The sequence below is a fragment of the Ceratotherium simum genome, chromosome 18 (genome assembly GCF_057802395.1).
Source record: "Ceratotherium simum simum isolate JZ-2026a chromosome 18, ASM5780239v1, whole genome shotgun sequence".
NCBI lineage: Eukaryota > Metazoa > Chordata > Mammalia > Perissodactyla > Rhinocerotidae > Ceratotherium > Ceratotherium simum.
In genome coordinates this window covers 14,679,346-14,706,582 of record NC_141917.1, presented here as the reverse complement: position 1 = coordinate 14,706,582, position 27,237 = coordinate 14,679,346, and the positions used below count along the sequence as shown (strand labels likewise).

The 27,237-nt window shown below is 42.3% G+C and overlaps 1 protein-coding gene across 1 annotated transcript in view; it reads right to left on the bottom strand.

The window, feature by feature from the left end:
• BASP1 (brain abundant membrane attached signal protein 1) overlaps positions 1–5,492 on the bottom strand; it is a 55,288-nt gene extending 49,796 nt beyond the window's left edge. The window contains exon 1 of the mRNA XM_004422692.3: positions 5,323–5,492. The gene's annotated coding sequence lies outside the window, so the exon portion shown is untranslated. The remainder of the gene's footprint in view (positions 1–5,322) is intronic.
• Positions 5,493–27,237: the final 21,745 nt, after the last annotated feature.

Here is a 27,237-nt window from a genome sequence, read left to right as displayed (position 1 = left end):
TATATATTTCAAAGAAAAGTTCAAAAAACAGACCAATGAAGCCTAGCCCTTCCTCCGTCATCCAAAATGTACAAGAAAAGCAAATCAACTCAAAAACAAGTTCATAAATAAGGAGGAAACGTCATGTAAATGCTTTGCCTTCCCCACCGAACACCATTTCCCTATATTATCGTCAAATGTTTCCTTATGCCCTGGGTCCCTGCTGTGCTTGTAGATGGTTTCTACATCTAAATCTCTAAAGCTTTCAGGAATTTATTCCTAGACTTCTAAGCCTGCTCAATCGCAACCTCCCCTCTAGTCAGTCACAACACCTCTGCTTTCCCTGTTTTTGTGCAAAAAATCGATTACCTTTGGAAAGCCTGATTTTTTAAGTTATTTAAAACCTTAGGGTGCAGAAGAAGGAAAACACACTCAGAGACTCTCTCTGCATCCCATTCGACTTCCAGAGGGAAAAAGAGAATGCTGTTTAATCACAGTGCCTCTTAGACTTTTGTCTTCTCAAAATTACAATTTAACCATATCCTGGTAAGAATTTGATTCTATATGATTATCTTTTACTCCTGATATGGTTCACTGGACAATTTTTCTCACGTGACACTTAATAGATCTCTGTCTTAGCAGTGGAGGGAATGGCATTTAACAAAATCCTTCCTTTGGCAGGCTGGGAACTTCTGTGGTTTTAAGACTACCCCTGTATTTTCCCAAAAGTAAAAAAAAAAAAAAAAAAAATTATCTCTTGAGTTACATAAGCAGCCATGGGCAATTCAATGAGGGTGGCCATCCTGGCTTCATTCCATCCAGTTTTGGGCAATTCCCATACAATGTCTGACAAAATTTCAAACACGTCTATACACGAGGACAGGAGGTAGGAATTATGATATTGGAGCATCTTTGAGATTGAGATATTCTATTTCTGACTGAATACACCGAAACCCTCAGATCTTGATAAATCAACATGGAACAAAAATACAGCTCAATATACAGAAATTAGTTAGTGATGTCAATCTCATTGACGTTGAAAATGCAGACTGAGGTCAAAGGGCCAATGAGAGCCAGCCATTGCACTCAAGCACTTTTTAGACAAATGTGTGGTCCTTATTATAGCCTGAAAATAGAAATTATCATCACAATTTGACAACTGAAGAAAGTGAAATTCAGAAAAGTTTGAAGTAATTTGCCCAAAGAGGCCTAGTCAGTGCATAGATATTTTTCAAACCCAGTTTCTTTCCACTATGCCCTAGGAAAACTCTCCAAAAAACACCTCCCCGAAACACTTCAAGAGTATTTTCTCTTTAAAAAAATTCTGACTATTCACAACCTCAAACTTATTTCCTGATGTTTCTCCACCATAATTAAGCCAAAGAGTAAAGTTCATCTTGCATTGGATTATCTAGTCTTCAGAGATGGAATACATGGAAAGGATTGAGGGAGTTGAGAAAACTTGATAAAATGACAGATTCTGCACCCATTCCCCTGAGAATGTACCACTTATCTCTATACTCAGGGTTTTTCCTCAACAGTTACCTGGTCCAGTTTACCAGCTAAAACAATCATTAAGAAGACGTTAATCTTTTGGTAAAGAAGGTGTAAAATGAGTAGGTAAAAACTACACATAAGAAAGTCAAGGTCTAGGCAAATCAAAGCATTTCTTTCAACAGAATCAGACACCAAAGGCAATTGTTTGTGACAAATAATAGTTGACAGGCCTTTTTTCTGATATTTTTCAAAACAGAATTTTACAAGGGATAACAAAAATAAGACAGAACAATTTTATAAATCCTTTATTTAGAAAGCATTGTTTATTACAGCTTTTAAAGTTCAGTAGTGTTTCATGTGAGTTTTTAAGCCTGTAAATGAACATCTTAATTTAAGATGTTCAATGCAATCCATTTGTTTTAGGGGGACACGGGTAGAAATTGGAAATGAGCTTCTTAGCAGACTAACTAGGCTCTGCCTTTTACATACATATTTAGAAATAAAATTGATTATTTTCCAAAAACCAATATGAAGCACTATAAAATAATATTCCATACCAACTAGTTTACTTTCTTATCATTAATAAGATTTTATTTTATAGCACGTTCATATATACATATATATGTATATATGTGTGTGTATACACGTGTATATACATGGTATCTTAATTGCTTTAAAAAATGGTTTTGGATTTTGCGATTTTTCACAAAACTACAGTGAATAACACAGACATCCATTTTACAGTGACCAAATCTCCCCCAAATCTAAGTTTTTCATGCTCGTTATCTTGACCATGGAATGAAAATGGTTTGAAATTGTTCTTGATGTGAAATTTTTTAAAAAACTAAAGAGGCCGAACCCATCACATCTTAGACCAGAATATGGTTTGTTCTGGTAAATCCAGGAAGATTATAAAGATGGCTCCATGATTAGGAAGCCAAAGCCCTTAGGGCTTTTCCATCGGACGTTCAAATTAGGGGGTCTGGTGGGAGAGAAGGTTTTCTTCTGCATGCCACCATGAAAGCATGAGCACCAGTCGAGGACAGAAATGCCACTGTCCATGGAGTCATTGTTGGCGTATTTTGTCAAAAGGCCCAATTAGCTCCCTTTCTCCACCTGCTACAGCTTGTCAAAGCCAGCTGGATAAAAGAATAAGGTAACTGATCATTTTTTTAATTCCATTTAAAAATTATCTCGCTCAAAAACATAAGACTCATCGAATATGGAGAATATTGGTATATATTTGCTATTGAATTTGGTCTGTAGTCCAACTCATCCCTCCCTCAAAAACATAACCTAAAAGAAAAGAAATAAGAAAAAAACTACGTGTAGCCCTCTAAACCACAATAAACCACTCAATACTAAGGAATAGAGAGGGTACCAGGCAGCGACTCCACCAAGTATAGGCCCTGAAATATTAAACTTGGTCAATATCAAATTTTTATTAAAAGGAACAAAAGAGACGATTTCCATTTTCCTGCCATGTGTTGTCCTACCAGGGTATACTGAGAATACTTAAGCATAAAATTCTTCTAAGCATAATGTACTATTGCAAAAATATTAATATTTAGCTCCTGTTTTATATATACAACGTCTCCTTTTGGATGGTAGAACAAACTAGCCCAAAAAGGAATCTAAAGGGCCATGTCCTGGGTAATATATCATTGGAAAGAAAATCAGCCATCAAAGGTACATATACAAACAGGCTTCTGTCAGACATTGCCAAGAAAAGCAAGCATTATGAACTTAATCAACGATCTTCACCCTGGCAGCCTTCTTTTTCCCCTATCAGTGGATTTCCATGTCCACGGGGTTCTCCTTTTGGGATTCCTAATGAAACAATGAGATAGAAATCCAGAGAAAATAGACAGGGTTAGGATGCTGACAAGGTAACCATTTTCTCTGCTCCGGGTTTGTAGGCCATCTTGTTCGTATAATCGCCAAAACGTCTTAATTTTTCCAAGTAGTGACACTAGGGGCAATACCTACTGCCAGTTTTGAGATCAATGTCCCTTAATCAAATGACCCGCAGCAAAAATCTGTCAGACAAACGGTTAATTGATGCAAATTAAGAGAGCCCCATCACTGCGGTGCAAGATGTTACAGGAAAAAGAACAATGGAGGGCTCTAGAAAGGAAAATAGAGTGTGCGGTTACAAAAAATATTTAATCCACAGTTTGCTCTCTTCATAAAGGCTAATCTTATTTTTCGTCAGTTGAAATCACTAAGAAGGCAAAAGATGAAAGATAGCCTGGAAAAGAAGAAACAGACACACGGGGGGCGGAAGCGACTGTCACTTGCGTCCAAGGGTCTCACGCAACATTTAGGGCAAACGCCTTTGTTCCTCGGCTTGGGAAAGGACTGGGTGGGTGGGTGATGGAGAGATCAGATGGGGCTGCCGGGGCCCTCCACACCCTGCTCTCCGGCGCATGCGCGAGGCCAAGACAAAGGAATAGGTAATTACAGCCCGGATTCATTCATTTTGCCCGCAGTACTGGGGATATGTTAGCCCTGGCTGTAGTCCCGGGGAGGGGGGGCAGGGGAAAGAGGGGGGTGATCCACACCCCTATAGCAGGAAGACCACCTCGATGCTAGTGTTAGATTTTAACCCGCCACACATGTGCTAGCGGCCTCGCGGGAGACCGAGGTGTGTCAACCGTGTTCTAGGTACTAAAAATGCACCCATGTGCGCTATGCTAATTTCAGCAGGGTGAAAATTACACAGGCAAAGGCCGTCCACGGAGTTCGTTTCAAGGCGGAAATGTCTCTGGGGAAGCAGATAAGGAGCCGAGCCAAGCGTTCGATGAATATTCATGAAAAGAATGCGGTTTGTAGCCGCGCGCTGTGTGCGATCGGATCCAGGGATTCTGCAGTTTTTATTTTTCGGGGCAGGGGGGACCAGTGGGAGTCGGAGGGGGAACAGGAACTGGGCGTGGAGTTTCAGGGTTAGCGATTTAGGGAAAACCTGCTAAACTCCAAACCTTCGCTCCCAGCGGCGCTGGGCCGTTAGGGGCCGCGCGCTGTCAGGTTCAAGCTCACACCCTCCGGGCCAGGGCCACGAGTGGGGGCGCCCGGCGCGTTCTCTGAACCGAAGACTCCAAAAAATAAAATGCTCAGAGGTAGCCCACAGGTTAGTGAGAAGGCAATTCAGCCACGTCCGAGGCTAGGGCTTTGATCCTCTCAGACGTGCTTCTGGAGGCACGTTGTCGTGTGAACTTAGCATTCTTTGGCCACCCCAAGCCAAGATTCAGGAGTCCCACGGGTCAAGGAAACCCATTTGCTAAACCAAAAAGCCACCTCCTTCTTTCTGATCACACCAGATTCCCGGTATTCTTTCTCCCCCTTACTCCCGCCCCACCCCACCCCCGCCCTCCATCTTCTGCCGCTGCGCCCCTGGCACCAAGCGCTTTCTTCCTGGCTGCGAACGGTTCCGATGACATAGGCTCCCTCCAGACCCACAAAATTGTCTCTTCGGGACTCAATGCGCTTAAGGGGTTTCTCATTCGGCAATTTCTCCTTAACCAGCAGCTTCCCTCCCGCTACCCAACCCCCAACTCCATTTATCAGACTCGCCACCTCCCCATCCTCCCCATCCTGTGAGTGGCTGAAGACACCCACCTCGGGGCCCCCATCACCCCAGATCCCCGAAGTGCGACGGGGCCCTCATGGAGGGATCCCACGCCCCCCGTCGTCTGATCAGGCCCGCACCCTCCACCCCGCTGCGCCGTGGAGAGAGAACGAAGGGCCTCGGGGGTGGGGCGGGGTGCAGTGGGGGAACGGAGGCCCCCGGGGAGCCGGCGCCCCGGGTCCGCGGTGGTGGCGGGGCCACCGGGGCGCCCTCCTTACCGGCTCTGGGTGCCTGTGCAGCCCCTGGGTGAACGCGGTGCCGCCGAGGGCCCCGGGTCGCTGGCGTCGTCCGGCCCGGTGCCTGGCCGCTGGCGGAGGCTCTCTCCCCGGCTCGACGGCGGAGCCCGGAGCGAGGAGCGAGTTGGAGCGCTGCCGCCGCCGCCGTCGCCGCTGCCGCTACTGCCGCCGCCGCCGCCGCTGCAGCCTCTGCATTTCTCGCGCTCGCGCTCCCCCTCCCCTTCCTGCCCAGTGCCCTCCCCCGGCGCGTCCGCCCGCCCAGCCTCCCTCCTCTCGCGTACCCCGCCCGCCTCCCCCCCTCCCTTCCCCTCCATCCCCGTGCCCCGCCCGCCTCCCTTCAACCCCCTCCATCCCAGTACCCTGCCACCTCTCTTCCCTCCATCACGGTGGTCCCCCCTTTCCCCCTCCTCTCCCCTCCATCCTTGTGCCTCCCTTCATCTGCCCTCTATGCGGGTTCCCCCCACCACCTCCCCTCCACTCCTCTCCATTCCCTTGCCCCTCCCCCCAACCCCGCCGCCTCCCCCTCCGCTGCTGCGCCGGGGCTGTCCAGGGGCACTTCTCTCTCTCTCTTTCTTTTATTTGGAACGGTTGGATAAGAAGTGCTCGGGTTCTCGCTCAGACTTAAGGGGCTGCCTTGCGATGATGAATGACGCCCCCTGCCACCTGCTACCCTTCTCAGCACCCCAATCCTGTCCGCTCGCAACGTCCGGCTAAGATTCTGATACCCAGGCTGGCAGTGAGGTGGGGGGTGATCTGGTGGCTCCCCTCAGCGCATCAGGACAGACGTCCGCGGGGTGGAGGGTGGCCTCCAAACGCAGGCGCGTCTGGGCAGCGCCCCCCGGACGAGGCGCGCTCGGCGGGGCGGCCCCCGCACACCGTGGGCTGAGCCGGGAAGGCTGTGGCTTTGGGCAAGCGCTACCGCTAAGGTCCAGCTGGCGGGGCGGACGGCGCTGCCCCTGCGAGGATGCTCTCGGGACGTGGGAGAGGAAGGAGGGAAAACAAGAGCCCGAGGAAAGGGACCGTCGGTTTTTTGATGTCTGTGCTTTCATCGAGGCCACCAGTTCTTGGGAAGCCTGGGTTATCCGAGGAAACCCGCACGGCGCTACTCAGAAGCGCACGGGTCAAAGCCGTGGCCAGCTACGGCGTGTCCGGCTACCCTGGGGGGCTGCCACTTTGTTTAACACCAGGACACAAAATAACCACCAGGGTGGGGAGGTGTGCTCACCTTGTCTGTTGGCAAGAAGCAAATGAAAAAAAATAACATAACATCGTTTACAACGGTAGCTCTTTCATTAGACAAAAGCCAATATTACCTTCCCGCAAAACACGTCTGAACCTTGGGAACGTGCATTTGCAGCATTTTGGCGCCCTCTGGCTGTGTGTGGATCGCTTTCATGCTCGCCTACATCCCAGCACAAAAACGATTGTTACAGGTTTTCCTCTAGGGTGGATCTGCCCTCCTGACCTGGGCGCGGATTCGGGGGTAGGATTGTCCTCCAAAATCAAGGTGACAAAATGTAACGACATTTTGGGGAACAGACGCCAAAGACAAGTGCATCCGCATTCAACTGGGGAAAGGTAAGTCCATTTTCGGTTAACAGCAAAAAAAACTTGTTAGAACTTAACTATATTTAAATTAAGCGGGATGGCAATGTCAACTCAATACTACCACGCTAGAGATTTTGCAGTGGGAACACCTGACTACCCGACTGAACAGGTATTTACAGTACATATGCAGCGGCACCAGATTAGACAAATGCATGCAGCTGGGAATTGTTCCTATTTTAACCAAAGGGTGGTAAGAAAACTGTGGGGATTTTGTTTTCTTTTTCGTTTTTTCTTTTTGCCATTTAAATAAAATAACAGAGAAGTAAATATGGTACAAGAACAGGGAAGCAAGTTACAACTACGGTTGCCTCCAAAGCATTTTATTTATTTGAACATAAATGTTCAATAATTTAATATATTCAAAATATGTCCGTCATTCCAGCTCACCATCTATGAGGCTGATGCAGGGTTTCTCAGCCTCCTGTTTGGGGGGGATAATTTCTTATCATGGAGGGAGTCCTGTGCACTGTAGGATGTTTAGCATCGTTGCTGGCCTCTATCTACTAGGTACCAGTAGCACGAGAGTGCACACACCAGTATCACCACCACCACCACATACATACCACCAGTTGTGACAACCAAAAATATCCAAAATGTCCCCTGGGAGGCAAAATTACTCCAGGTTGAAAATTACTCGGCTATAACATTTTTAACCATTGTGAGCAAGTCTCTAAGTTTTTATCCCATCAAATTAGATGAGCATTTGCAATTTTATGCTCAAGACATTTACTGAGTGTATTTGTCAGGGTATCTGAGTAGTTATTTCATTTAGCATTCAGTTTTTAGCCCTTGACCTTCCAGGCATGTAAATCATCTTAAAATTAGTAAATATATGTTCCTATTGTGTTTGCATGATAAGCCTCTGGATATTATCTTCTTTCTATTTTCTCTTTTTCCAAAAAAAAAGACAACATAAAAATTAAAGTTCGGTACCCCCAGTGCTTCTAGCTAAATTTTCATGATGGAGAAAACAAGCCTTTCAAAGTGTGATTGGAATAGGGATCACAGGTTACCGTAGAAACAGGAGGCAAAATCTTACACCAAGGAGACTGCAGATTTCCTCAATTTTGTCTTCCATCAGGGTTAGGTGTTCTCTTAAAAGATTTTTTTTAAGGAATTCTTCTTTAATGAAATAATGATGTAACTGGCTGATAGTGCTATTAATCTTAAGAATGGAAGCTTTTCCAGAACTTATAGACATGCATCAAATGGTAGCCAAAATGGTACATCTTAAGACAGTACTATATGAAATCCAATTTGGTGATGTTTTTAGTCTCATCTTCAGTTGTTCATCTAACATCTTACATTTTTAAGGTGCTTGCTCTTGAAAAAAAATTTAAAGCACACTTAGGGAATTCATGAATAAGCATTTGAAGCTCTGGAGTTTAAAAAATTAATATTAACTATTGTGGATGTCACTAGCTGTTTAGATTATGGACTGTTGGACTTGGGAGCATATATTAAAGGTACAATTTATGACAAATGTAATTACTTTTCAAGATTACATTCATGAAAATAAAAACTGCTTTACTCTCCAAATGGAATGAATATATTTTTAATAAACAAAGCTGTACTTCCTGGATTGTAAAATGAATTCCATTGTCATTTTCAATTGCCTACATAATTTGCTTCAGTGAAGCATAACCTGCATTATAAAAATATTTATCTAAAGATAAATTATTCAGTGACTACTGATTTTTGCTAAAGGATTTACCATAGAATTGCTTGCAACATAATGGACTCATTGTCACCTAAACTACTAGTCAGTTTACAAAAACTTCAATGTGTGTTCAGCTTTTCAAATCATATCTATTGTGTCAGTTGAGACGTCTATAATAGATTATTATATAGACCTCATCTCTCCTCCAAACCTCATCCATGACTCCCTCTCTGTACCTCCCATATCACACACTGAGGCCCGGCATCTTCCTCATCCGTTCCTCAGTTCCCCATCCTTACCTCCTAAATAGTAAAAAGAGAATTAAGTCCCAAATAAAAAATGTAGACCAACATGAATGAAGCTAAAGCATGGTGACAGTAGTGGCACTCCACTGTTACCCCAGCCACCTTTGCTTGACACCTTTTTGGCTAGCTCCCTAGTCAAGGCCACTGACCTCACCCAAACGCCCAGTAGACAATCGGATCAGTTCAGCTCTACCAGTCAATATTGGGTGGAGGACCAAATTGCTATCATTTGTTCACAAGATCTCATCTATAAATTGCAAGCTAAAGGTCAAACAGCCACTATTACATATGAAAGTGTAAAGCTTTTTTCCTTTAAATGCATTGATGATTTTTAATCAAAGGAAAATATTGAAATCTGTGTATTTATCTTTCTCCCTTCCTACCCCCCCCCCCCTTATTACAACCTCACCCTTCACATAGCGAGTGAAAGGACTTCCTTTGTTTCCATCAGTGGCTCTCAAGCCGGAGCTCTTTTCCTCCCCATTTGTCAATATCTGGAGGCATTTGGGGAAGGGAATGTAGGACTGAGAAGTGCTCCTGGCATCTAATGGGTGAAGATCAGAGCTGCTGCTGAACATCCTACAATGCACACAGAACAGCCCCACAACCGGCAGTTATCCAGCCCAAAATGTCAATCATGATGAGGTTTAAACGTTGGTTTAAAAGACCATGAAGTTGGAAAAGACCTGGGCGTTTTAAGAGCACAGGCTGCAAGGGGAGGTGCCTCCTGCTGTGGTTTGCGGTGTCTTCAGCAGGCAGCAGGCTTGGAGGTACAAAAATTTAACAGAGTTTCCTTTTAGCAAGGGCCTGCCATGTGCCCTGAGCCCTTCATTGACCACTTTCCTGGACTCTAACGCAAATCCAGGCCGTCACTGGAAGAGAAATGCCAAAGAGTAACCTCAGGGATTTTGAATTCCACTCTGTTCCTACGCGCTGAGTAACTGGAAGAACACAGCTTAACCTCAGCTCCCTGTCTCTCTCTCCTCTCTATGGACTGTGAAAGGACAGCTGGGAAACCTGAGCAACATGTGTTTACTGCGAAGCACTGGACTTGAAATAGAAGGAGCAACCTGGCCTTGGCAAGACGCTGGGAACATGTTTGCCCAAGATAAAAGGTGGATAAAAAACAATCTGATCCTCTACCTGAATAGTCCTCATTCCCAACTCCCTTCTCCCTTTCACGGGCATAGACCATAATTTCCCCACCTATCCTTTCAGTCCCAAAGTACTTTTTCTACTCACCAGCCTTTTCTATTAAGAAAATACATAAAACCAATGATAAAAGGGTATTTACCTTGCTAACCAGCGAGGGCTTTTTCCAGGTAGTGCCTCCCTGTTTCTACAGACGCAGGGCAGGGGATTAAAGCAGAGCGACCTCAGTCTTGGGAAAACGGTTCTTAATTCTTTGGCTACCTTTCCCCCATAATCACCCATTAAACCCTTCAAAGAACAAGTTGCTTTACAATGGCATGAAGAATGTTGTAGAACAATTATTCACGTGGCTCCACTTCGACTAAATGAGACCGTCGAGGTTCCAATGTTAAATAGCATGAGGCTTAAGCCTCCCCCCATTCCTTGTTACCACCTGCTTCTACTCTCAGATCAGCCCCTCCTGGTAATTAAAATATTTTTACTTGAACTCCAATGCAAGGAATGGTGCCCAGAATAAATTGGTAAGTGCAAAAGCAAGTTGCCGAACAGAATGCAGAGGATGCACATTTTTGCTGTAAATTAATTAAGGGATGCTGCTTTGCCTACTGCTCCAAGGGCAAATACTGTCCAAATTCCAACGTCTACCTAACTCTGCTCTTTGGATAGACTCCCAAACAGACACCATAACCCTCTTGCTTCTTAAGCCCAAGAATCTCCTACTCAGAGAAGCTCAACTCAGTGTCAGAAAGAATGATTTCTCCCCAAACAAGAAAAGTAAGACAGTAAGAAATGAGAAACCCAGACTTAAAATGTATTAAGGAGAAAGCTGGCGTAAACAGTTGAGGTTATCCAAAAACAAACAAGCAAACAAAAAAACAGCTATTTGTATCCGTAGTTTTAAGGGGAACCAAATGTCGTCTATGAAAATCAGTTAGACCATCACAGTGATGGGCCAGGGTATTTGACATACCAGGGAGAATCCTGATTCATGTCTTAAAGCATCAGTGCTCCTGGAGGACTTGGAACAAAAAAGAAAAACAACTTCATTGTAATTAAAATATTCAGTTGATCAAAATCAAACACAATGAAAGATGTCAAAAACTTCTTTGGTGTCTAAAGCAAGTTGCTGAACAGTATGTCTAGTATTGTCCCATTATGCTATAAATAAATACATGGGAAATGTGTGCAGGATTTTAGCCCAAACTGTTCCCAGTCGGTCTCGCTGGGAATTGGTGTCATTTCAGAGGTGGGGTGGAGGGTTGCTCAGCTTTCTAATACCATGTTATAAAGTTCTTTGTTGAATGAATGTTTTTGTAATGACCGTTCATTACTTTGAGACTCAGAACATGTAATTTTGTACGTTGCTCAGGAGGCCTGTTCTGGGCTGAGAAATCACTCCTTGGAGACTCCTTCTCATCAGCTTTCCCTGGGCTCTGGTTTTTAACGCCATGCTTCTGCTTCTTGCATCTTTCTGCTTCTTAGCCTTTAAAGTAGTGGCTCGATTTGGATGAAGAATGTGGCCACAGCCTTGGCATTCTCCTTTTGGCTGCTGACCAGGTCTCTGGAGTGTCCACCCCAGGCCACTTCTAGTGCAAAAGACCCCTCCCAACTTTTGAGATAATTGCGGGAACAAGAAGATTTTAGCCTATAGTTCACCCCTACTACACCAGCCATATATGAACTTCCTTTTTGCATTGATGGACCCATAATCACACACAAAGTTCTGCTTTCTATAATGTTGTTTTTATGTCTTCCTCGGTATATCTGAATGATCTTCTGTTATAGAGCATCCTGCTGATCCAAAATCACTTATGGATTTTGTCTTCTATTGGAGGCCAACTATCTCCCTTTCTGTTTTTTACTCCTAATAATGCTGCTGTGACAGCTTTGAACACATAGTTCTCATCTTTTGAAATATTGCCTCAGTTTAATTTTCTAGAAATGGGCAACGCTGTGCTGATTTTCGTGGCTTTTGCCCTCCAATACAATTAAATAAATTCAGTGCAGCCAAAAGAACCTGAGAGAATTCGTTTCCCCAGAGCTCCAACACCAATACATTCTACAACTTTCTATAGGTGCAAATGGTTTCAAGTTGTATATATTTAATTACCAACAGGATTAGACTTTCTTTTTCCAATGTTGATTCACTGGGTTTCTTCTGATGTAACAGTCTCAGTGTCTTATGAGAAGGTTAATACAAATTCTATTGATAAAACTCTTCTAACTGTTCATCCTTTTAATCATTTTCTCAGTGGGAAAGTTGATTTTGTTCTTAGAGACCAGTCCTCTTTGACATCTGTTGAACTCCATTGGAATATGACTGGGAGACAGAATACATTTTAGTGGTTGAGTGGACAAGCTTGGTTTTTAGATATAATGGTTTCAAATCTTAACTTTGCCTCTGCTTTCTAGCTTTACAAGTTTGAGCACAATCCTTCATCTCTTTTAGCCTTAGGATTTTCATCTGGAAAATGGGAATATTACCTACTTCATTGAGTTGTTTGGAGAATTATATAAGAAAATGTATTTAAATCCCTTAGCCAATTCATAAAACACACTCAGAAAATGTGTCCTAAAGAAGCTAATTTATAGCCCCACCAACGGGACCATTAAGGAAAGGATAAAATAACAAGAGTTAAGTACTGAATCAGGCCAGAGCACTGAGGACGGAAGAGGCCATCTGAGCCAGGAAGATTCGGGGGGGCAGTTGTTCCCTATCATCAGCTAGATGGACTCAAAGGTGCCATATTTGGCTCCTGGGGAACACAAGGAGGAGCTCCAGGCTGGAGGGTGACAGGCCTGACCTCCTGCTGGGCAGAGCTCCCTTCCAGGGTGGGACATGCTGAACACACAAACCTTTCTCTAGGGCTGAGAAAAATACGGTTGGCCTACAGAACATGTGTAACTACTGATATAAAAGTTTTAAAATACCACCCACTGCATAAATCTATATTTTATACTGTATTTCTCAAAGTTGTTTTTAACTGATCATCTCAAAGGTACCAATACCTTTTTTAAGAGAGATTGAAAACTGAGGTTAAACGTAGCGTGCCTGCCTTCAAAAATATACAAGATACTGGAGAAGCTTATAATCTAGAGTAGGAGTCAGCAAGCTTTTTCTGAAAGGGCCAAACAGTGAATATTCCAGGTTTTGCAAGCCATGAGATTTTGCAAGCCACTGCCATCTCTGCCATTGTTGCAGGAAAGTAGCCATAGACAATGTGAAAACAAATGGACATGGCTGTGTTCCAATAAAACTTTATTTACAGAAACACGTGGCAGGGTTGGCTTTAACACAAAGGCTGCAATTTGCCCACCCCGATCTAGATCATCAATAATTTCCTCCTGCTAAAATCACCCCTAGAATATAATAAAGGAGTTTGAAGCTTCCTTTCAAAATTCACATTCGTTGTAATTCATTATTTTATTTGCCTTAAAAAATTATTCTGGGGCAACAAATAAAGGCAAACAACAAAAAAGATCTAATTTTTTTAACATGCTATGTACAGAATTTCATGTGAGTATTCTAGATTCTCAAATCATTATCTTTGCTTTTCACTAAGATAAACTCTATACATTCTTTTACATTGTCAAATCCATTTAGATTTTTTTCATTGACTCAAAACATTTATGACTCTCTGACGCATAAGGTGATGAAAGTTTCCATTTAATCCTGATTTCCATTAAAAGGGGCTTACACTCCCTTCTGAGGTTTATTTTATTTTAATCTCATTAATTTCACATTTATTGTCCCAGTAATTTAAATATAGCTTGAAATATTTGTCAGTCTAGTCTGGAATTATCTTCTTGTGGAGAAGTAAAATGGGGAACAGAAAGCAAATGAACCCAGCCAACTAGCAGAGAAGGTACAATAATACATCTTAAAGGGAAAAGGGGAAATAAAATATTAAGCATAATAAATACCAGACTTAGTGCAGGACATTTTTCTGAAAGCAATATTTTAAATATTATACAATAAAATACTTTTCCTTCATGATGTAGGATTTCAGATGAACGCTGGTTAAATAAATAGATGTAGATCCGTTTCCATTTATCTTAGATTCATTCCTGGAGATTGAAGATTATAATTTTGAGTCTGAGTTTAATTCTTACTCTATCATTAAATGTTGAGAACTGTTCAAAGGTTTAAGTCTAGTTCAAATCTAAAGTGCAGTTGAAACAAGAGTGTTTTGAGATTCTGTCTTTTTAAATCACTCTTCACATTTAGAGCTAGAGGAAACCATGTTGTCCGGAAACGCACAGCCAACACCGCCTCCCACATCCAGGGTGGACATCGCTAATCAATCAATAGCACAGCGTTCTTTCCGTGGCCAAAAAATTCTTTGTAATACTATACCCAAGAAACCACTGCCAATTAGACCTCACCCCTGGGCTGATACGTAATTGTCATCTCCAGTGTAGTTCAAGCCCTCATTTTACAAATTGGGAAGCTGTCAGGTTAACAAATCTTCCCAAATGCTAAGCACGATTCCTATCGGTGTGATGTCCTATCTACTTTTGTTTTCCAAGTAACCGGATTACCCATAGACTAGGGCGGGGTGGGTGTCGCCATTATAGCAATGTGAGTTTGTACGCCAACTAAACATATTTATCGAGTACATACTAAATGCCAGAAACTCTTTCTGAATGCTGGGAATTCAGCAATAAAAAAGGCAGACGAGGTTCTCATGGGCATGAGGGATAAACACAAAACTTTTGAGAAGTCTTATTGTGATGGGAAGCAGAGAAATGTAGCATTAGCTAGAGATTAATTGGGATTGAGGAAAGATTTTTTTTTTTTAAGTGGAAGCCATTGGAGCATGTGTATATGTTGAAGGGGATATGGAAGGGGGAGGAATTTGAGAATGCAGGAGAAAGAGGGGATACTTACAGATGCAAAGTCCTTGGGTCCTTGAGAAGGCAAGAGGTGTTTGGATCCAGAGAACAGAAAAGGGAAGAGCTGACCTTTATAGGGGCAGGGATTTTCGCTCACATAGAGCGTATAGGGAAGACGCACACATCTAGGTTGGTTCTTAGATTGACAGGTTAGGAAGGTGGACCGCGTTTCCTAATTTTAACTAAATACCCAAGTCCTTATGCTATAAGACGGGAGCTCCAGGAGGGTAGGGATTCTCGTTCGTTTCATTCACTGTTTTAAGCCCAGTTCCTGAAACAGTGCTTAGCACACGTTAGGCGTTCAAAAAAATTTATTGAAGGAAAAGTACTCCAGAGCACTAGTTTTACCAAATCTGTTTTCCAAATAACCACAAGGTGGCAGGCTCGTTCAAGAAAACACTGTCACCTGGTTGGCTAATTTCTATAGTGTAATGAGTGCTAAAGCCAGAGAAATGACTTTTTGAAAAACGTTCTAATAAACTTGAAAACAAATTATAGCATTGGGATGTGTATGTACTTACTTGTCTTGTGACAGACAAGACTTTTTGCAACCATGAGAAAGGAAATAAAATGCAAAGACTAGCTAGGTACCCAAGAATTTAAGATATGCTTCCAGTGATGTGAAATTATTTCCTCTTAAAATTATTTCCCCTTAAAATTATTTCCCCTTAAAACAATAACACTAACTGCCTCTCAGCTATTTCTCACATTTGGCAAGTTTCAGGGTCACATGATAAATGGAAAATAATAGAGAATCCCCAAAGTGAAACAGGATCCTCCTTGAGACCAGCTAAGCTGTCTGAAATCTAGATTTTAGAACCTGAATTCCATTTGTATAAATAACATTAGATTGGCCCTTTTGTAAAGAAATCTCTTGGTGTTATTCCTCCAAAATAATATCTTAATGTTTTATTTTTCTTTCCCAACTACATCCTAAAATAATAACATACAGGTGAAAATCAATTCTTTCTCTTTTAAAAAAGTGGCAGACAGGGTTTGATTCAACATTTCTGCGTATTTACATCCTTGACACTGTGTTTTTGTTTTGTTTTGCTGGTTTTGTTTTGTTCATGGTAGATTGTATTATTCAAAATATTTGCTACCCTTTCTGGTGGAGGATTGTACTTCCCCACCCACTGATGTCAGGCTGGCCACGTGATTTGAGATATCCTTCCATGAAATGGGATAAAGTCAGGAATGACCATGTGGCTTGCTGTGGCCATTGAATCAGGGGGAGAAGAGACATGTGTCACCTCTGAACAGAAATTTTAAGAACCAGCTCGTGGTTCACCATCTGTCCTATCCCTTCACCAGTGTCTACCAATTGTCGCTCAGGTGGTGCCATACCTTTTGGGTCCCTGGTTATGCTGCCCCATGATGGACCTGTCATGTGTATGAGAAATAGATGTACATTGTCATAAGCCTCTGAGATCTGGGGGTTATTTTTTACCACAGCACAACTTACTTAGTCTAAGTTGACTGGCACACAATGTGTTATATGGTGGTTGTAAGAATAAGTGAACTAATACCTATAAAATACTTAGCCCCATGGGTGATATATATTAAGCAATGGAAAATGTTGTTATTAATATCATTGATCATATGCATTCATTCATTTTACCTGCCATGTTCATGATAAAAATACATTTAGGCTTTTTCTAATTTGTATTACAAGGGGTTGGCATCATTGAGAGGTTTAAAATGAGATTTAGAGTCCAATAAAGAGGCTAAGATATCTTAAAGCGATGGAAAGTGTGGATGATTAAGTTCCATCCATGGGACACACATACTCCAGAATATTTATTGAACAATTAGTGTCCATTTCTCTGACACCGCCGCTCTGCCTGTGCAGCCTCTATTATTCAGAAGGTACACATATCTTTGACTGCTAAATACAACCAATGAAAAGAAATTACTTAACCTAAGATATCCTAATTTTTAAATTCCATTCCATTAATTAATTTAATTCTCTCCACTTATGATAGTGAGTTCTTGGCATCAAGGAAAGGAAAGTACACCCTCCGGACCCCTCCTAAGGCAAAGGAACAAAGCAAAGCCTATTTGGTGCTAAATTAGAATTATTTATACATCCCCTGATGTTTCTGCAAGAATGCATTCTATTGTCCCAAGGAATACAAATTTCCTTTCAAACTGGTGATAACTTAGTGTTCTTGATACAGTTTTGAATGTTTGCCTGTTAACAGCCAACTTCCTGAGTGAAGTAGATTCTGACCCGCAGTTCCTGCGGATTCTTTCAACCCAGATCAAGCAACACAAATTCCACCCCGTCAAATAATTCACAACAATACTCCTTCGATTGGCCCCTTTAATGAAAAAGAAAGTGGTTTTAAGAGAAATTAAAGTTTGCCCTACAGAACCTTCAAAGGTCCAGGACTTCGAAGTGGGAGATACCCAAAGGCAGAGGGGCTGTGCAGGGGATTGGTTGAAAGTTTCTATGTAGAATGAATACACCCCCTGATTCCTTCCCAGCCATTCACTAGAGACGGCCACCTCCACACTCCCTGGCCCCTGCCCTTGACTGGCATATTGAACAAAGTACCAATAAAGCAGGCACAGACAACAAGAAAATCGTAGAGCGGGCACATCTACACTTCAGCGTGAGGTAAAATCAATAATGATCAGTCACCTCTGACAACAAGCGGGACAGAAGTTTAAATGACCAGATGGAGGCATCGTCATGAGGGTTTGCACACTGTTATTAAAGGGGAACCTCGTCCTACGTGTAAAACATGCTTTTAGATGACGGCTAACGACAGGGTTGAGCACCATGACTAGCAAGACATCTAAAAATACTTTCTACTTCAGCTTAAACTCATCTTTTAAAATTTTCTCTTGTCGTGTATTTTATCATGTATACATGAATGAGCATAATAGTATTTGTGTATTATTGATATAGCATGGTAATTTTTTTCCCCGCTGATTGTGTGCGGGATCAAAAGAGCTTTGAGGCCACCGCTGTAGACAATGGAAATTTCATAAGGTTTGGGAACTGCAGAATGCTGTGCTCAAAATTGTACTGGAGGGAAAAGACTTAGTCATATGGGGATGGGTTCCATGAATATTTACAATAGTGCAGGCATGAAGCAGTAATGAGCTACATGAAATTAATCTATTAGTCCTTGAATTGAAATGATGGAATAAATTTGAGAAATACTGCAAAGGATCAAGAAAAGTGATCGCATGGCTGGTTTAATAAGGGAGGGCATTTGTCATGACATTGCCTGCTATATACATCTCTCAACAGCATAAGACACAATAACTAATACTAGCTTTACGAGTATATATTGTTCCTTCTTCGCCCCTAGGCAAGTATATATAATTCTGCTTAAAATCCTATTTTCAGGGTCACAGGGTATCTAGGAGTACTTTCTTAATACTCTTAGCCCAATGGAATAATTTAAGGTTATTAAATTATTAATAACCTCTCTATTTAGTTCCTCCCTATTTTTAAGGTGCTTTAACACTAATTGGATGTTTAAGGCATAAACACACCAGCAATAGTTAGCACTTCTGTGTTACCCAGCATGCTCCTGGTGTTATTCTAAGAACTTCACACATATTACTTCACTTAATCCTCACTAAAAACCTTATAAGTTGGTACAATTATTAGACCCATTTCACAGATGAGGAAATCAAGGCCTGGAGAAGATAAATAACTTGCCCACAATTAATTGATAAAGCTGGATTCCAACCCAAGGAGTCTAGCTCCAAACCACACACTAACTGCTATGAGAGTATAATTAGTGTGATTGCTCTAAAACACCTTCACAGAACTCATATTTCCTTTTGAGATGTCAAACCTGGTAGAGAAAAAGAGGCTTCCAATTCTAGACACAGCCCATAAATTGACAAATAAAATGTAATGATTAGAATACATAAAATGACTGAGATCAGTGATCTAAAAGGTACGGTAAAATGTTGACAGTTGGGAATAACATTAAATATGAGAATATGACTGACTAGCACTGTATAGGAAATATGTTGAAGACAGTCTTAGAATATTAGTTTTCTGTGGCTATCTTAACAAATTACTACAAACTTGATGACTTAAAACAACAGAAATGTACTCCTTCCCAGTTCTGGAGGCCAGAAGTCCAAAATCAAGGTGTTGGCAGGGCCATACTCCCTCTGGAGGCTTTAGGGGAGAATCGGTTCCTTGCCTCTTCCCCCTTCTGGTGGCTGTCAGCATTCCCTGGCCTATGGCCACATCACTCCAGTCTCTGCCCCCATCTTCACATCACCTTCTCCTCTGTGTGTCTCTCCCATGTGTGTCTTTTATAAGGACACTTGTCATTGGATTTAGAGCCCACTGGGATAATCCAGGATGAGCTCCCCGTCTCAAGATTTGTAACTTAATATATCTGCAAAGTCCCTTTTTCCAAATAAGGTAACAGTCGTGTGCTCTGGGGATTAGAATGTGGACATATCTTTTCTGGGGGGCCATCATTCAGTTCACTATAGAGGCACCATCGAAAACCAACAAACTGAGTTAAACAGTTGATATACACAACTAATTCAAAGGTTAGAAAGACAAAACAAGGCAAATTGAAAGATACACAGCAAATGTAAATACGAATAAGTGTATTTGATGTACTTATTCTCAAAATGCACAGAATAGAAGAATGCATAAATTGTGTAAATGTTCAATGCCAATTGTACATTAGGCTATTGTGGCCCATTTGGAAGAACGCATGTGAAAGGGGAACTAAATTTGAAAAAAATTCACACAATTAAATATTTGTAAAATAAGGCCTTTAAAAAACAGGCAAAAAGTTTGAGCATGGATAAGAGAAAGCTTAGAAGATAAAATAACAGATCCAAGCCCAGAGGGCAAAGGGTCTCAAGAAGGCGTCTGATGTTGGCTTTCCTTCAGCTCACAGGGTACCAGTAGGTAAGGGTGTGTCCCAGGCGGTTGGGGTTAGGTGTGAGATTATGTGTCGGGAGACCACAGCCCAGCCCACCCACCATCTGATAGGTGCGTCCAAGTCAAGGCCGCAGAGGAGCATACAGGGTAGTGTCAGCCTCTCCAAGGACAATTTTAATAAATCTCTTCTTGTCCGTTGCCTGTTTCAGGCAAATTAGTGACTTTATAATATGAGGAAATTCAACTAAGTATCTTAAACCCATTCTGGCTCTAAATTGCTGATTCCAAGGGTCTATGAATTTCCTTGTTGAGAGTGAGCATTCCTGAGCGTTAGAATGCAATGTCCAGGGATACTTTGGAATCCTTCCTCCAAGGCCCTGAACATGAGCGCATTCCCATCTGTCTGGAATGATTCACGCACGGTTCTGCACTAAACTGGGAGGATTAACCACGCAGTCCCTCCAGGTCCTGTGGTCCCCAAGATTCTCTGAGGTCTGACATCCTCACATGGCCTCCACAGCAAGCAGAGGCCAGCAAGGAAGGAGTTCTGGAAACCCAGAGGGCAAACACTCTCTCACAGTTCATCTCTCCTTACTCAGCAATGGGTGGGGTCCTGAGCCCTAATTTCAAAGAAATAATGTAGTGGAGGTGTTCTCCAAATCACACAGGGAAATGTCAAAGTTCAGGGCAGAGTTCTCACCCCGTTCCGCAAAAGCCAGTCCACAGACAGCTGCCAGTTCAGGACAAACTTTTCCCTGTTCCATAGTGAAAGGAAAGAAAAGGAAGGACAATTGTGTGTCTCTATGTATATATACACATATACATATATATACACACATATACATATATATCATATATATAAAAAAATTTTTCCTAAGGAAATGTCCTTCTAAAATTATGTATCTTTCATGTTATATTGTTCTTTCTTTTATGAACTGATAGTGATAGGTGATAGTAGATGTTTAATTATTACTTCAGTAACTTTTAATGCCATTTCACAAAAAAAATTTTTTTAATTAGCAATCTTTTTTTAATGCTCATTAAAAACTTTGTTTTTTGGCTTGTTTGTAAAATCTCAAAAGTCTGGCAGTCTCTGCAATAGCTTTACAATTACCTTAGAGAAGCCTTGAGAACCCTCCAAATCTGTGCCAAATCGAGGAAGGAAGACAATCCTTCCTCAAATCCCTTGACTTTGCCACCCTGCAGTCTCCTGCAAGCTAGAGAGCAAGGCAGTGCCGAGACCCTCACCTCCACCCCAGTTACGGACCAGAGCGAGAGAGAATATGCCGGGCAGCTGGAGATCCTGGTCTTAGCTGAATACATTGGGGATGAGGTCACAGACAGGACATCTTTATACAAAAAGTAAGAAAGTGGCCTTTATCCGCGGACCTGCTGTTTTCTCCCCACCCACCTGTCAAAGCCCCCTGGCACAAAATAGATGTCAGACTCTCACTGAATGAATTCGTATCCTTGTCCTGCTCTTAAAATTTTTTAATCATAATAATCTCAGTTTTGAAGCAGCACTGTAGCTGTATTTTCAGCATTTGAGTTTTCTAGATACATGTATCATGTTACCAAGCACAGTTCAAAAGCCTTTATGGTAATTTCCTTCTGTGTCCATTTTATTACATCTCCCTTCTCCCCTGAAATGAAGAGGGAGTGTGTAGAAAATTTCATATGAACAATTAGAGGATTATACATATACACAATTTAGTCATGTATTGAAGTAAACTTTAGTTGAAAAAAAAACAAGAAACAAAATATGGAACCACTTTACAAAACAATGAGTGTTTAAATGCATGCTTATATTTCTGTGAAAATCAAACATGAGAACCTTGTAGAGCATCCAAGTATCCACGAGGGGGCGCTGCCGTCAAAGCACACAGGCAGGAACTCAAAACCTTTCAACTTGGGTACGTCAGGTCGTTTAATTAATATTGTCAAAAGTGAATTATTTTCACAAAATGAGATACCACTATTTTCACTTTTTGCTGAAAGAAAAAAAAAATCCATGTTCTGGCAGCAGAAGCTAAAGAGTAGCTGACTCGCGGCATCCAGAATTGGCCCTGTGCTAAGGTCAGTATGCACGTGTTCAGGAAACCCGAACCCGCATGAGAATGTGAACTAAGACGGTCAAGGCTGAGACAACATGCGGGTCTTGTAAATGTCACACTAAGCCTGCTTTGCTCGGCTGAAAATGTCCTCCTCTCTCCCCCCTATTCTCCCCCACCCCACCACCCCTGCTGATAGTCATAGACAAGAAAATTTAGGCAACTCATCGAAGCTTTAAAATAAGATTTAGGAGTGGAGGGCACTTAATTTCCTAATGCATCTGATATCACCAGCTGGCTCCAGCTGAGTGAAGGCATAATCTCCAGGGAGACGTGGTCCCTGTGCCGCAGAAGGTCAACAGGGGCCTTCTTTGTGGGGGCAGCAAATGGAGAGGAGGAAAAATGAAGCAGAGTGCCAGAGGCTAGAAACATGCGTTCGGATTCATTTTTTAAAAACCTTTGACTTTTTTCATCAAATGAACTCCATTTTCTAAAAGCGTTTGATTTATTTGTTCAACTAAAGATAAATTTCTTGGACTGAGAGTTGAGAGGGCCGGGGTTTGGGAGAGAGCATGATGGGACCTGGGAAAGAAGCTACAGCAAGGGCGCTGTAAGGGTGCTTACAGCACAGTTCAGGTCCTTACAACTCAGTCCCTGAGCTTTCCGCCCGCCCTGTAAGGAGGCAACCACTGAGAGGCCTTCCCCACACAGAGAAGTTGCCTGGGTCTCCCGGGATAGTGAAGATTTTTTTTTTATTTGGTCAATGTTGCAGGTTGAATTGTGTCCTCTCAAAAATACATTGAAGTCCTAAACATCCCTATATACGAATATGACCTTATTTGGAAAGAAGGTCTTTGCAGATGTAATCAAGTTAAAATGAGGTCAACGGAGTCGGCCCTAATCCAATAGGACTGCTGTCCTGATAAGAAGAGGAAATTTTGACACCGATACGCACAGGGAGAATGTCATGTGACAACAGAGGCAGAGATTGGGGTGATGGGTCTACAAGCCAAGGAACACCAAGGATTGCTGGCAGCTACCAATGGCGAGGAGACAAGGATGGACCAGATTCTCCCTCCAAGCCTCCAGAAGAAACAGGCCCTGCCCACACCTTGATTTCAGACTTCCAGCATCCAGAATTATGAGAAAATCAATTCCTATTGTTTTAAGCCACCCAGTTTGTGGCACTTTGTTACTGCATCTCCAGGAAACTAATTATTTATGACCAAGTTCAGAAACAGGAGGGTGGAATTCTGGGAATGACAATGAAGAGATATTTAACTGACTAAGCGCAAGATTTTAAAGAATTTTTTCAGTGTTTTCTCTCTTTCTCTCCCTATTTTCCTATCTACCCAACCCCAATATTCCAATTTTTTAAACATAAACCATTATTTTTATTGATCTTTAAATGCATACCTCTTAGGGATTTCTAAAGATGTGTTCATTTTTTTCCCCCGGTATATTTTGTAGGTTTCCTCAAATACCTAAAAACTTCACAGCCCAGGTGGCATTTTTAACGCGCTTTGCTCTCTCGAGTTGCTCAAAGTATTTGACATAAATGTTCCCTTATTCTTCATGTCATCTTAAAGGAAAAGACTAAACGAAAAAATAAATAAATAAATAACAGTTATTTTAAACCTCAGGGAGTATAGAGTCAAGTTACTCATCTCGTCCTAAATCACAGAGCCTTTCAGTGGATAAACAGGGTTTGGGAGATAGATCTCCCAACTCCTTGAATAGCCTCTTTTAAACATCACACAATTATATTTTATTTTTCATCATCCACCTATAAGAGAAGAGTGGATAAGTATCCCAAAAGCATGGTCAACCAAGAGTTACCTTTCGGGTACATTTTCTGTATTTTGGATAGAAATATCTCTGATGCTCTGGGAATTCATGAATCCTCAAACCAAATGGTACAAGTACATGGTCATGTTCTAATTTCCCACTATCCACAAGAATTTCTTCTCTCTTCCTCCCCATTCCATTCTGAGAACGAGCCACTCCACCTCTCAGGATAATGGGAAATAGGCACAAGCCAAGCTAAACCTCCCCGTCTTCCCTGGCTCCACTTGTCCCTGGGCCAGGGAGGTTATTAGCTTGCTGCCTCTGTGCACCAAAGTCCTTCAGAACGCCTTAGCAAGCCCTGGCTCTAATTCCCTCTGCCACCGCCATTTTGCCTCCCAAAGAGGAGTGCCATCTTAAAGGTCTGGCCCTCACTAGGACAAAATCCCTTATCTTTGCTGAGATTCAGCGGATCAAGACTCACTGGAATTTCCAAAAGTATCAAAGAAAAATTCAAAGGAAATCATAGAAGCACAGAAACAAAGCTAAGTTTGTCCCAGGGCTCAGAGGTCCTGTCCCATTCCTCATCTGAGCTCATACACCGAATTCAGATGATAAAGACCGCCCCTTGGCCTCCTGGTGTCCCAGCTACTGGATAATTATCATGTAAAAAGTGCTACCTCATCTCCCTGCCAAGCCAGTGTCCTAGACAACTTGCCCCCTGGGCCCAAGGCTACTGCTAGCCTAAGGCCCAGTCCCAGCTGAGAGGTAGAAGATAAGATTCTTCACATGCCTTCTAGCTAATGGTGGGCAATAAAGAATGGTTTAGCCCCATATTGATCCTTATAATGAAAGAATTTTGAAAATATAACCGTGGAATAAACATGACATTCATAAAAGGTAAATTACATACACATCACAACCTGTGTGGATTTCAGTGAAAGGAAGACATCTGACCAAGGCTGAAGGGTTCCAGCTGGTGATACAGAAAGACAAGGATATGATGGGTAAGAAGGAAGTGACACTGGCCTTGAAGAGGTCAGGGGGAACATGTTAACAATTATTGAGTTAGACCAGAAATGTGCCAATCATTTTATATGGATCTTCTCATTTTGTCTTCACAACACCCTATGCTATAGGAAATACTGTTATCTGCAATGTATAGAAGAACTAACAACCCTAAAAACATTCAGTAACTTGGCCAAAGTCACACAAACAAGTGAGTACAAAGCAGAGAAATTAGAATCCAATTCATCGGATATTGCAGCCAGGATCTTGACGCTATATCTGTACATATACACTCTCTCACACACACACTGTCACACACACACTCACGTCTTAATTGAATTGGAGAGGTGGGAGGGAGCAGTCACCAGGAGATCCCACAAGGGACAGCAAGGAGGAAAAGGAGAGGAATCACAAAACATCAAGGACTCAACAGATGGAGGGTATTTTCCAAAAGGAAGAAGAGTAATGGATTGCAAGCAATCATGGAGCATTGGTACAATGCTGGATCCCCAACCCAGGTGATGGAATGTGAAAAAGTGGAAAACCAAGATAATATGGAGAAAGTCAGATTTCAGTTAGCATCCTTCGAAGAGTGAGGACACAGAAGGAATTATCCACATGGAACAAGGACCCCAGACAGCCCAGTGGAAATAGTTGGCATGAGAGCAGAAGAGGAGTCAGGAGTCCATGGAAAGACCCCCAGGGCAGCAGGATGCATGAGTATGCAAAGGAGACAGATTACCGGAGGGGCCAGAACCTGGGTGATCCCCGGAGATGACAGAATGGCAGGCAGGTTGGGACACGCCAGCTTCCAGGAGCCCCACCAGTATCCAGTTGTTTCCCGTCCTCTGAGCCGCCAGGGCACTGGGGCACTGGCCTGCGGTCAGCTGGTTGCCGCCCAGGTGGAAGGGGAATCCTTGGGGCCACAGACACAGTGGAGGAGGAAGGCACTCTGCCCCATGCAGCTGATGGCCGGGTGCCGCCAGTCCTCTCAGGAGGAGAATTAGCTGGTCTAGGAGGCTTACCCTGGCGAGACGAAGGGAAGGTAAAATAATCTGCCTAATATACATTCCTTTTTTCCACTGGAAAATCTGAAACAGAGAACAATTTGCTCTAAGCATGGCTGTACCTTCTGCTTGTCTGGAGGGGGTGGGGCAGGGAGTTACCCAACAGAGCAAGACCAGTAGTAATTATAACGATTAAGAACCTACAACTGAAGCGCTATATTCTGGCCCCCAAGTAAAGTCACAAATATGTGGCAGCCCCATGACTGATCTCAGGATCCCTAGTTTCAGTCTATTTTTCTAATCTTCCGGTCATATTTCTATTCGGAAACTATCTCAACCAGCCACTAACTATGTCATAGGCTTTCTCAACCGTCTTGTACTCCTGCCATCTCTGACCCCTGCCAGGCCAGATCATGTTGAAACAGTTTTTGAGTGTGTTTTTAAGGTTCCAGGAAAACACTAAAAAAAACCCAAAGAACACCTTAGAAAATGAGTTAAAACTAAATGTAATTCCTGCTTCTGTTTATCTCTCCTTGATGGCTCCTGTGAGCTGAGAACAGCTCAATGCTAGAACCATGATCATTTTCCATGGCCACTGTTTCCCTTTTCTTTTTTTTTTTTTTTATTATGGAAAGTTTCAAATATGCACAACAGCATAGAGGAAAGAACTACGACGTTCTTTGCACCCATCATCCAACTTCAAAAATTATCAGCTCATTTTGGCCACTATATTCAGTAGACGATGTTCCTAAAAAAAAAAAGACAAAAAAACAAAAATGCATTAAAATGTTGCACAAAATTTGGAGCATGTTCCCCACTTCCTCCATATTTCCTCTTCCTTTGGAATCCAGATTGAAATAGTTCTCAGTACAAATTACATACAACGTGTTTTTGCAAACTCTTCCTAGTTTCTGAATTTCAATTCGATTTCAGGGAAATCATTAGGTTATAGGAATTAGGAGCCTCCTTAAAAAGGAATTTATCTCATTGTCACTTACTATTCTGAATGTGACTCTAAATCAAAACTGATTACTTATGCCAAGCTCACATTTTACTTGGGAATTTTAACCACATGCAGCAAATTTCCAGTAAGAAGCTTAAAAAATTTCCCAGCTAAAGAACTGCTGGTGGTGGCAGGATTAGGGGTGGGGACGGGGCAGGGAGGAAGGGTGGTACAAATAACATTTGATTTCTGAAAACTCCAGCCAAGTCATGCAAGTTTACGTTCCAGACTGTTTAAGAGAAAGAGTCCATGGGGACCATTTGAGGGTGAGTCAGTGAAGATTGTTCTGGAGGGATCCAGAACTGTCCACTGTTCTTGAGTAAGGAAGAGATGTTGGCCTATCTGTCGGGAGTTTCTCAAGGTAGCTTGCAATTTCCTTCCTCCCTCCCTTACACACTCCCTCTCTCCCTCCTGCTTTCTCTCTTTCTCTTTCTTTCTTTTTTAAAAGAGTATGGCCTTCTTAAGAAAAAGAGACTTTATATCATCAATATTAACAGTCACACAGTCACTTGCCAAGCTCTTCTGTTTTCTGTTAGC